Source organism: Acomys minous (genome assembly GCF_964271855.1).
Source record: "Acomys minous genome assembly, chromosome: 9".
NCBI classification, from domain to species: Eukaryota; Metazoa; Chordata; class Mammalia; order Rodentia; family Muridae; genus Acomys; species Acomys minous.
The window spans coordinates 78,772,253-78,782,355 of NC_140490.1; positions in this window are offsets into that span (position 1 = coordinate 78,772,253).

The window sequence follows — 10,103 nt, forward strand, 5'->3', positions numbered from 1 at the left end:
GAGACTCAAAGACAGTACAATGATTCAACATAACAGAACTGTTTTGGTGCCGGGACTAAAGTAATAACAAAGCATCATTCACCTAATTCAAACTGGAAAAGTGAATTTATATGTATTAGAAGTAGAGCTAACATGAGGATACTGAAAGATTTGACAAGGACTTCAGTGTTATCTTGTGCAGTGCTGTGGAAAGTCATACATACATAAACCACAACTGAAGAAGACATGATGAGTTCCTAGAAACTAGTGACTGAATCAGCCTCCTACATGATACAACTACAACACACAGCAAGCAGCTGCTGAGACTGAAGCAGTAAGAGTTTCCGTCAACAGTGTCTGAGGACTGGACAGATTAACATGGAATTCTCCTTTCCATACAAACCTTATACTAATGCCAAAAGGAGAGCACTGCATAAAACACACAAAAAAGGAGGAACGATAGAAAGTCCTCATGCAAAGCTGGCTTTACCTCAAAGCACAAAGCAGGTGAGCCCAAACAAATATATTCAAAAAATTAAAAAATCATAGAGCAGTTGCCAGGATCTACACAGACACAGAGATCATCTCTAAATAACACAGAAATGGAAACATTGAATTCACACCAAGAGTGCAAGGCTGTTCCAACACCTACAGACGAATCTATGTAAGACACCAAATATGTAGACTCAGTAAAAGTAGAAAAATGGCTATGTCAATAGATAAATTAAAGCCCTATGGTAAAATATGACATTTTCTCAGTATAAAACCTCTCAAGGTATGAGGAGAGAAAGAACATACCTCAGAATAATACAGTCAGACAAAAGCTAAAGCCAACAGTGTGAAAAAGGACAAATGGAATAATTCCACTCTAATCAGGACTAACTCAACACAGTGCATCAGTGAGTACACAGTTCTCTGACGGAGAAAAATTTAAAGTGACAATAGAGTCAGAAATCAAATGGATCTCCTTAAACAAAAACAAACAAACAACAACTCAGCCCAAAAGTGGTGGCACACGCCTTTAATCCCAGCACTTAGGAGGCAGAGGCAGGTAGATCTCTGTGAGTTTGAGGCCAGTCTGGTATACAAAGTGAGTCCAGGACAAAGAAGGCTACACAGAGAAATCCTGTCTTGAAAAAAACCAAAAAGAAGAGGAAGAAGAAGAGGAGGAAGAAGAAGAAGAAGAAGAAGAAGAAGAAGAAGAAGAAGAAGAAGAAGAAGAAGAAGAAGAAGAAGAAGAAGACCTCAATCAAACCACTCACACTGTCTTCAGATATCTTGTACTACACAGTAATACCATTAACAATGTCAGAAACAGCTATGCAGACTGAGGAGGAGGGCAGAGTCATCAGTGGTCACTTCCCAATTTGGATCCTGTGTTCTACAATCCAAATCTGTCAGACATGCACACTGGAAACATACTGGAAAGACTATTTTTAGTAACAGAAACTTTTCTGGTTCAATATGAGGGTAATTGTACAGGGAGGGAAATACACAGATTACACTTGGAACCTCACCAAAGCAAATGATAAGGAAGGTCACAGGCCCTAAAAAGGAATCCACTATGACATTTGCTACACACACAAATGGCTCGGTTCACACCCAAGACCAGGTGCTGCTTTCAGTCTGGTCAGAGACTTTGTTTTCAATGGGCAACAGTTATTTCAGAGACTCGAAACTAATCAAATACAGGAAACGACTGAATGCTTAATGTACTGCCTATAATGGGAAATTCATTTTACCACATCTAACATTATTCTCAGTGAAAATTTCCAGAATCATTAATGAAACCGAATCTTGCAAAAATCAATTTCATGTCTTGTTTCTATTGTCATTTCAGAGCCACCACACACCATGCTCAATCTGTCTAACATACCTGGATCCTTTGCTACAATCTCTGTCCTCACTATCTAGGGCTCTTAGTTGTCACTCACAGGTGAGCAGATCTGGCTGAGCAGTGGGAGACCTGCCCATGGGAAAGAGGTGCAAAGTACTTTAATGGAACAAAACTGAAAGATGCTAACACCTGCCAAAAGGATAACCATGAAGGAAAGAGAAAGTATGATAAAAATGTCTCTTCTTCACTGAGGATTTCACTTAGTCTATGAGATGTGAGACTCACTCACACACAGTTTACACACCTGCAGAGCCATTTTCCCAGATAGCCTGAGGAAGGAAGACTGCAAGAAAACTGGACTCTGACCCACAGAATCCAGACTACAACAGGAGGTCTCTGAAAAAAACCTCTGAGGCCAGGGTCCAGGCATTCCCACTCCTGCAAGAAGTTACAGTGAAAAAACTCAGTGTTAACAAGCCGTGAATTTAAAAACAAGAGTTTGGCCACATGTGCACAGGCACAGTGATTTCCTTGAACGAAGGAGACAGTTTTCTGATTTAAGTCAGCAATCATAATCACTCAAAAGGTGAATTCTAATTTTGTTGTAATATATAGTGAGTTTTCTATCTATAATAACAGTGTGGCCTGATGTCATGATCTCACAGCATGCATAGTGGGCTGGGCTCTCAAAGAGACTAAGGACACAGGGCTACCTGAGATTAACATATTAAAGGAGACATTTTTGGAGAGGTAATTTCTTGCTGCCTGGTTCCTCTCTAAACCCTAGTCTCTCCTCCCTTCTCTTTCTGTCCCCCATCTCCTCCCCTCTCAGTCTTCTCATGAGCTGGTTCAGTCTGGACCCTTCTAGATACATCTGGCTGTTTTCTCCCTCATACTGTAAAGCCCAAAATTGATCTGCAAATACCACCTGCCCAAGAACCAGATTAGCTCCCTGGAATGCTGGGAGTTGTAGTTCTTCAAAAATAACAACGCCACATGAGAAAGTATGATGGCATATAGGTTTGTATTCATAAGCCCCTGTAGCTCTTGACAAAGTCCATTTCTTGGTCAGTATTCACTATTTATATTAGTACCTGCTCAAGTGGTGAAATTGGTTTTTCTCCTGGGAATCTCAGGATGAACACAGCATAGAATAAACCTCAACCATACCCCGGACCAGTCAGATCTCCAGTTTTCATCAGACCCAAGGTATACCATTAATAACTAAGCATTGAAGACACATTTCTGAACGCTGTGCTCACATCCAAGACGTTAATGTTTCCAACCACAACTATGGTGTTTTATTTTTGTTTTGTTTTGTTTTTTGTTTTTTCAAGACAGGGTTTCTCTGTGTAACCTTGGCTGTCCTGGACTCACTCTGTAGACCAGGCTGGCCTCAAACTCACAGCAATTGCCTGCCTCTGCCTCCCAAGTGCTGGGATTAAAGGCGTGCGCCACCACGCCTGGCTAACTATGGTGTTTTATAAAGTAAATTTTCTGATTCAATCAAATCTGCACTGGTTCCACATATGACCAACATGTATTTTGTGGATACCTATTACCCAGGACAGAGGACACGCTCTTGACTAGGCAGATAGAGGAACACAGAAGTTAAGAAAGCATGGGTGAATTTGAATTCGAGGAGATTTGTAACTGCTGTAGCTGTGAACCCAGTGTCCAAATACACATACTGCAAATGCTCCATGAGATGATTTTATGAAAAATAATCTGGCCACCATAAAAAAAAATACTCACAATAAACACCCTATCCAACAATGGTAAGATATCAACAGAATTGTGATAGTGGCATCCTTAAGAGCAGGAGGCAGAGGCAGGCAAATCACTGTGAGTTCAAGGCCAGCCTGGTCTACAAAGCAAGACTAGGGCAGCCAAGGAAACACAGAGAAACCCTGTCTCGGAAACAACAACAACAACAACAACAACAACAACAACAGCAGCAACAGCAAAGCAGCTGAGGAAATCATGCTGCTCCTCTCCCTCCGTTTCCCTCTGACTGCTAGGCTGCTGTTCCTACCGCTGTGCTGCTGACTGGTGACTGACCAGGCCAGCAGCCGGAAACCTACATCTGAGGAAGTTGTTGGGTTTCTGCAAACAACCTGCCCCCACATGACCCCCATCCACCGAAGGAAAGGAAGCATATTCATATAGACCCGCCCACTATCCTTCAGTTCCAGTCACGCGGTTCCCCAAACCTTTTCAAGGGCCACCCAGATTTTGTCTCTTCCTTGTCACTATCCTGGTTTTTAATGTCGCTGCCCTGCAGAGACTGGTCCCTCCCACTCCTTCTCAAGTTGCAGGCCACACAGCTCTGTAGGCTCAGTTCTCTTAACCAATGTATTTTATTACAACTTACTAACCGAACCGACGTCACTTATAACCCGACTAACCAAAACAATAGGAAAAAAGGACTAAAGAACGCAATAACAAAACCTTAAGGAAAGCAGTTCCGAGGAACGATTCTCCTGGCATAATCAGCAGGATTTCTTCTGCTGGAACCTGGAGTAACCAGAACCCGGAACCTCAGCAGGAACCGGAGCTCCAAGCCTTCCCCCGCAGTCAGCAACGAACAGCCAAAACTATCCCAGGTCTCCAAAAGCCCCGTTTCCAGTTCTGGGCTTATTTATATATCTCCTCCCAGAAGTCTGTTCATGGGATCTTTTCAGCTGGCACCAATCAAGCTCCTGCACGAGGTTGGTCTTCTAGTGGATTAACCTCACCTGTTCTCTCACAAGACCGTTCCGATCCCACACTTGGCATCATAAAAAACAGGTTTATCTCTCCTTCACAGCTCCAACTGTCAAGCTGCCCTGGCTCTGCTCTGCAAGCCTCCCAGCATTCTTGCTGCCAGCCTAGACCAGAACTGGGTCTAATAGGATGCTGCACCCCAATATCTGAGCCCTATAGTGAATTCTGAACCCTTCATATAAAAGATAGGCAGCCTAACTTGTTAGCTTGGAATACAAGCCTCCTAGGATAAAAAAATGCAGGGCAAAAGACATCCAACACCCTAATTCCAATTTCTTTTGGTCTCATTCTCAAAATAAATTATTTACAAAAAAAAAAAAAAAAGACTAAACACCAATCACAACCATAGATGTATCCCCTAAAAAGAGCAATTTAAATAATATCCAATATTGAAAGCACAGATTCATGAAGATAAGCAAAGGAAATGGTTGATGGGTATGGAAATGCGAGGAAATGGACAAAGGAACTGAGGACAATGTAGGCATGGTGACACACACCTTTAATCCCAGCACTCTGGAAGAAGAGACAGGTGAATAGCTGAGAGTTCTAGGCCAGCCTAGGCTACAAAGGGAGTCCAGGACAGCCAAGCTTAGTTATGAAGTATAAATAAAAATAATTTTTTTGTCTTTTTGTTTAATCATTAGAATTTGTAGTGAAGAAGGGTATTGAGGGATGGAGAGGAGACACTTGAGTCAGAACTCAAGACAGTGGGGAGAGAAAAAGTAAATTAAATCAGCAAGTGGAGGAGTTGGGGAGAGCCCACTTTAAACCTCTCTCAATCTCTGGCTCCAGGTAGAGCTGGTTTTCACTGACCGGATCTGCTCTGCTTTTCTTTTTCTTTTCTTTTTTCTTTCTCTTTTTCTCTTTCTGTCTTTCTCTTTCTTTCTTTCTTTCTTTCTTTTTCTAGGCAGGGTTTTTTTGTGTGTGTAGATTTGGCTGTCCTAAACTCGCCCTGTAGACCTGGCAGGCCGTAACTCGCAGAGATCTGCCTGCCTTTGCCTGCATGCGCCACCACTGCCTGGCCCTGTGTTTCATGACCACCACGACACCTTTGCCATTGGCCTCGGGCTCCACTCCCACAGTCTTGGCAGTGAATTAGCCCATAGTAGTGGAAGGAACTGTGGCCTTCAGATTATTAGGCTTGGTGACGAGCGTCTGCTTATTCCTCTTGGTCAGGAAACTGGAGCACTTCCCAGGGACCATCCATTGCAGATTAGAGGACATTTCGGCAGCTCTTCTCCCTATGGTCTACCTTAACGTTTAATAAGACTTTCGTAAGGCTATTATAGAGTTCAAACCAACATATTATTTGCTTAAAATTTTCCATTTTAATCATGAAAATCTATCAAAAGTAATTTATAACTGAGCTGAGATGATTTTGAGTCACAAATGGCTCTAAATGGTATTCTTTGTATACCCAATATATTATTAGTCAGGGTTCTATGGTATAACAGAACTGATAGAATCAATTTCTCTATTTATAAAAAGAGGCTGTGGACCAGCTCGTTGAACAATGGCCATCTACCCTGGCAATGTCCAAGAATCCAGTAGGTCCTCACTGCAGGAGCCTAGATGTCACAGTGCAACTTCAGTATAGGCTGGAATCCCAAAGAAGTAGGCACTAATGCCAGTGAAGGAATGGACTTGCTACAAAGGTGAGAGCAAGCAAAGAAAGAGTAAAAGCTTCATTCTTCTATGTTTTATATGGACTTTCCAGCACAAGGTGTAGCCCAGATTAGGGTTTTTTATTTCAAAACAACTGGATTAAAGGGTGTCTGCGCCCCCCTCTCCATCAAGATCCAGATTAAGGGCATTTCTTCCTACCTCCAAGTTGTGGATTACATGTAGATCTTCCCACTTCTCATTAACAGGGGGGGCAGGGGCGGGGTTAGGGTTAGGCCCTCTCAGGTGTGTCCCTCCATTTTTGGGTTATAGTTAATTCCAGATGTAATAATGTTGACAACCAAAAAGAACCATCATACCATCACAGTTCCATCCCAGGTCAACTTGACACACAGTCCATCTTTTTATGCTATCATTAATTTCACAAATGAAAACAATAACCAGGTCATAATAATGCCTAACTATGATGTAACTAACTATTCCAAGTCCAAGGAAAACACATTATATACCAAACCAGACCCTAATTATGCCTAATGTGATATAAGTATCTTTTGTACAACGGTAAGCTCATTATAATGTTAGAATAGGTTGCAATGTCCTCGGGGGACATTATTTTGGTATCTCAAATTTAAACATGATAACCATTAATATTCTCTTACTTGATTTACCTCACCTAAAGAAGAAATTAAGGAAAGAAAGCACAAATATCTGTACAAACACATTGTTAACAAAATATAACAGGAACACTCATATCACTTATAAAACTCCTTTCTGTAACTGGTCATATAGCTTTAGCTGGTACTATAACTACCTTCCCTTAACATCCTTTCTGTATTTCCTCCACCCTTGGCCATAACCTCAGCAGATCTCAGTGCTTTTACTAGAGGAGTGAGTCATATGTTCACTCCTGAGAGGTCTGTGCCTTTTGTCATCCCTCTGGATTAAGCTGTTGTAGGTTCCCACTGCCTTTAATCACAAGGCATTGTAGTAGCAAGGAATGCACTAAATCACTAAATGCACTCAACTTATGGGTTGCAAACCCTTTGGGGATCTAAAGGCCCTGTCACAGGAATTGCCTAAGACCATCTGCATACCAGATATTTACATGACAAATCATAACAGTAGCAATATTGCACTTATGAAGTAGCAGTGAAAATGATTTTATGCTTGAGGATCACCACAACCTGAGGTTCTTGTTCAATGAACTGCTTGTTTTAGCTCCCGGTTGGAGCGCTCACCTCTCTGGAACTATAACTTTCTGGCCAGCAGAACTTAAGGTCACAGGAAGAGAGAGCAAAGCATTCCCTAAGGGGTCACCAGTAGTATAGTGATTAGGACAATTCCCTTTTCCACCCCTTAAATCCTGGACCCATGGATCCTGGTTATGAGATAAACCATTCCATATATTGGATGCTAACTCAAAGGATATACAGCCTTCTGGAGGACCCTGCTCCAGCTCTCCAGCTGCCTGTCACCTAATTTGCTTTGCAATGGTATCTTCAAAAGAACATTCCATCTTTCTATCAGATCAGCTGATTCAGGATGCCAAGGAACATAGCAATACCAGTGGAATCCATGATACTGGTCCCACTATCTCTTTTCTCTGTTTTGAAGTGAGTTCCTTGGTCAGGAGCAACACTGTGTGGAATACTATTGCAGGGGATAAGGCATTCTGCACATCCATGGATGATGGTTATGGCAGAAGCAATTATGTACATGAAAGTTACTATGTAAACATCTGCCACTATGGCCACTTTATTCATGGGACCATTGGAAAATGACAGGAATGGCTGGGGAAAGAGGCTGACTGCTCACAGAATGAATCATTCTATCTATTTCATTATTGAATTCTTCCTCTGCAGAAGTCACCTTTTTAAGAGCATTTACATGTGACATAAATATCTTTACATCCTTTAAACATTTGGAGAAATATATCTATGTATTTCTTCCCATCTGTGGTTTTCTTTGATGAGCTTTTGGGAGCTTTTGTAGGGGGAGCCTTTCTAGATTCCTTATTGAGGTGGGATTTGAGTGCCTATAGATTCAACCCATTCCCTGTTCTTTGTATCTACTGTATTGTGTTTGAAATCGACCAGTCAGCTTCCTTCCTGTGCTGTCATGCTCTCACCATTACTCCTAAATCATATAAGATACATTAGTAGCAAGTGCTATTCAATGCTAAGCTATTTTGCTAGCTTGGTATATTTATATTTTTAACTTTGTTGTTTCTGGTTTTGATTTTGAAGACAAAGTTTCTCTGTGTAGCCCTGATATGTAGACCAGACAGGGCTTGTTCTTAGAGATCCACCTGACTCTGCTCCAGAGTACTGGGATTAGATGCGGGTCAGCATGCCTGGCTTGTTTTGTTCATTATTAGCTGATATATGTAGAATATATGTTTTTGTACATGCCAACCATGTGTTGGGCTTCATCTACATCTTGAATTTTGAAATTTTGCAGAAAGTATATTCTATTTCTCAGAATAGTACATATTAATTACATTAATACTACCTGGGCCTTCTGAATCATTGGATTGCAGGTTTGTGACATTCTTCCTATCTGTTGTGTTTGTTCTGAAAAAATTTTTAAATATTTAATTTATCATGTATACAGTGCTCTGCCTGCATGTTCACCCGCAGGCCAGAAGACATCAGATCACATTATAGGTGATTGTGAGTCACCATGTGGTTGCTAGGAATTGAACTCAGGACCTCTGGAAGAATAGTCAGTGTTCTTAATCTGTTAAGGATTTTTTGAATGAAGATGAGTATTTTACCTGTATGCATAAATATGTATATCATGTGTGCCTCCTCTTCACTGTAGTCAGAAGATGGCCTCAGAACTCTCAAACTTTGAGGATAATTGTGAGCCCCATGTAAAGACTAGCAATTGACCCCAATTATTTGCAAGACCATCAAGAGCTCTTAACTGGTGAGACATCTCTCCTGCCCTATGCTGCTTATTTATGATCAACATATTGCTAGTATTTTCATCTGTCTATTTGTAGCTGTTTAAACATGCATTTTCTTTTAGTAAGATCTTACTAGTGTTACAGTTTAATCTGGGGCACTTCAAGTTTATAGGATGAATACAGAACTGGAGTGAATGTATAATTCTTAGTAGGAACTTCAGTAAAGAGTTCTCTTTTCTGTTTGTTTGATTTTTGCAGGGGAGTCAGACTCAATATGTACCTCTTGCTGTTCTGGAACTCATTGTGTAGACTAGGCTGGCACCAAGCTCAATGAAATAAACCTGCCTCTGCCTCCTGAGTGCTGGGATTAAGGGAATGAGTGAATACACCAAGCTTGCTCATCATTTTTTGTTATTAGTAATTGTTCATACAGTTTCTCTGATGTGTTTCTCTCTCTCTTCCCCCTTCTCTGTGAATTGGCATTTATCTTGCAAGGCTCTATCCTATTCAAAGGGCTCAGAAATGATAGAGGTGAACCTCATTATTCAGTTTCCTTCTAAAATGACTTGGTGATTACATTAGAACTTCTGTGTCAGGAAATAAGTCATGGAAGCACTAGAATTATATGAATATATTGTAAATGAATATACATTTGCAGCATTATAAGTTTCATGCTTTCTGTTATACCATGTATAGGATATTTAAGGTTACAGTGACCTATGATGATGTGCATGTGAACTTCACTGAGGAAGAGTGGGCTTTGCCGGATCTTTCCCAGAAGAGTCTCTACAAAGATGTGATGCTGGAGACCTACAGGAACCTCACTGTTATAGGTAAGACTTTTTTAAAACAAAGAGACAACTGTTTCTTTGTTATTGATGCTCTTCTGTAATTTTAATTGAGGACAAGGAAGAATGAGGTGAATTAATCAGGTTCACTGAAGATAGTAAGTTAAAATTTGCCTAATTTCCATATTTTCTGGTATTA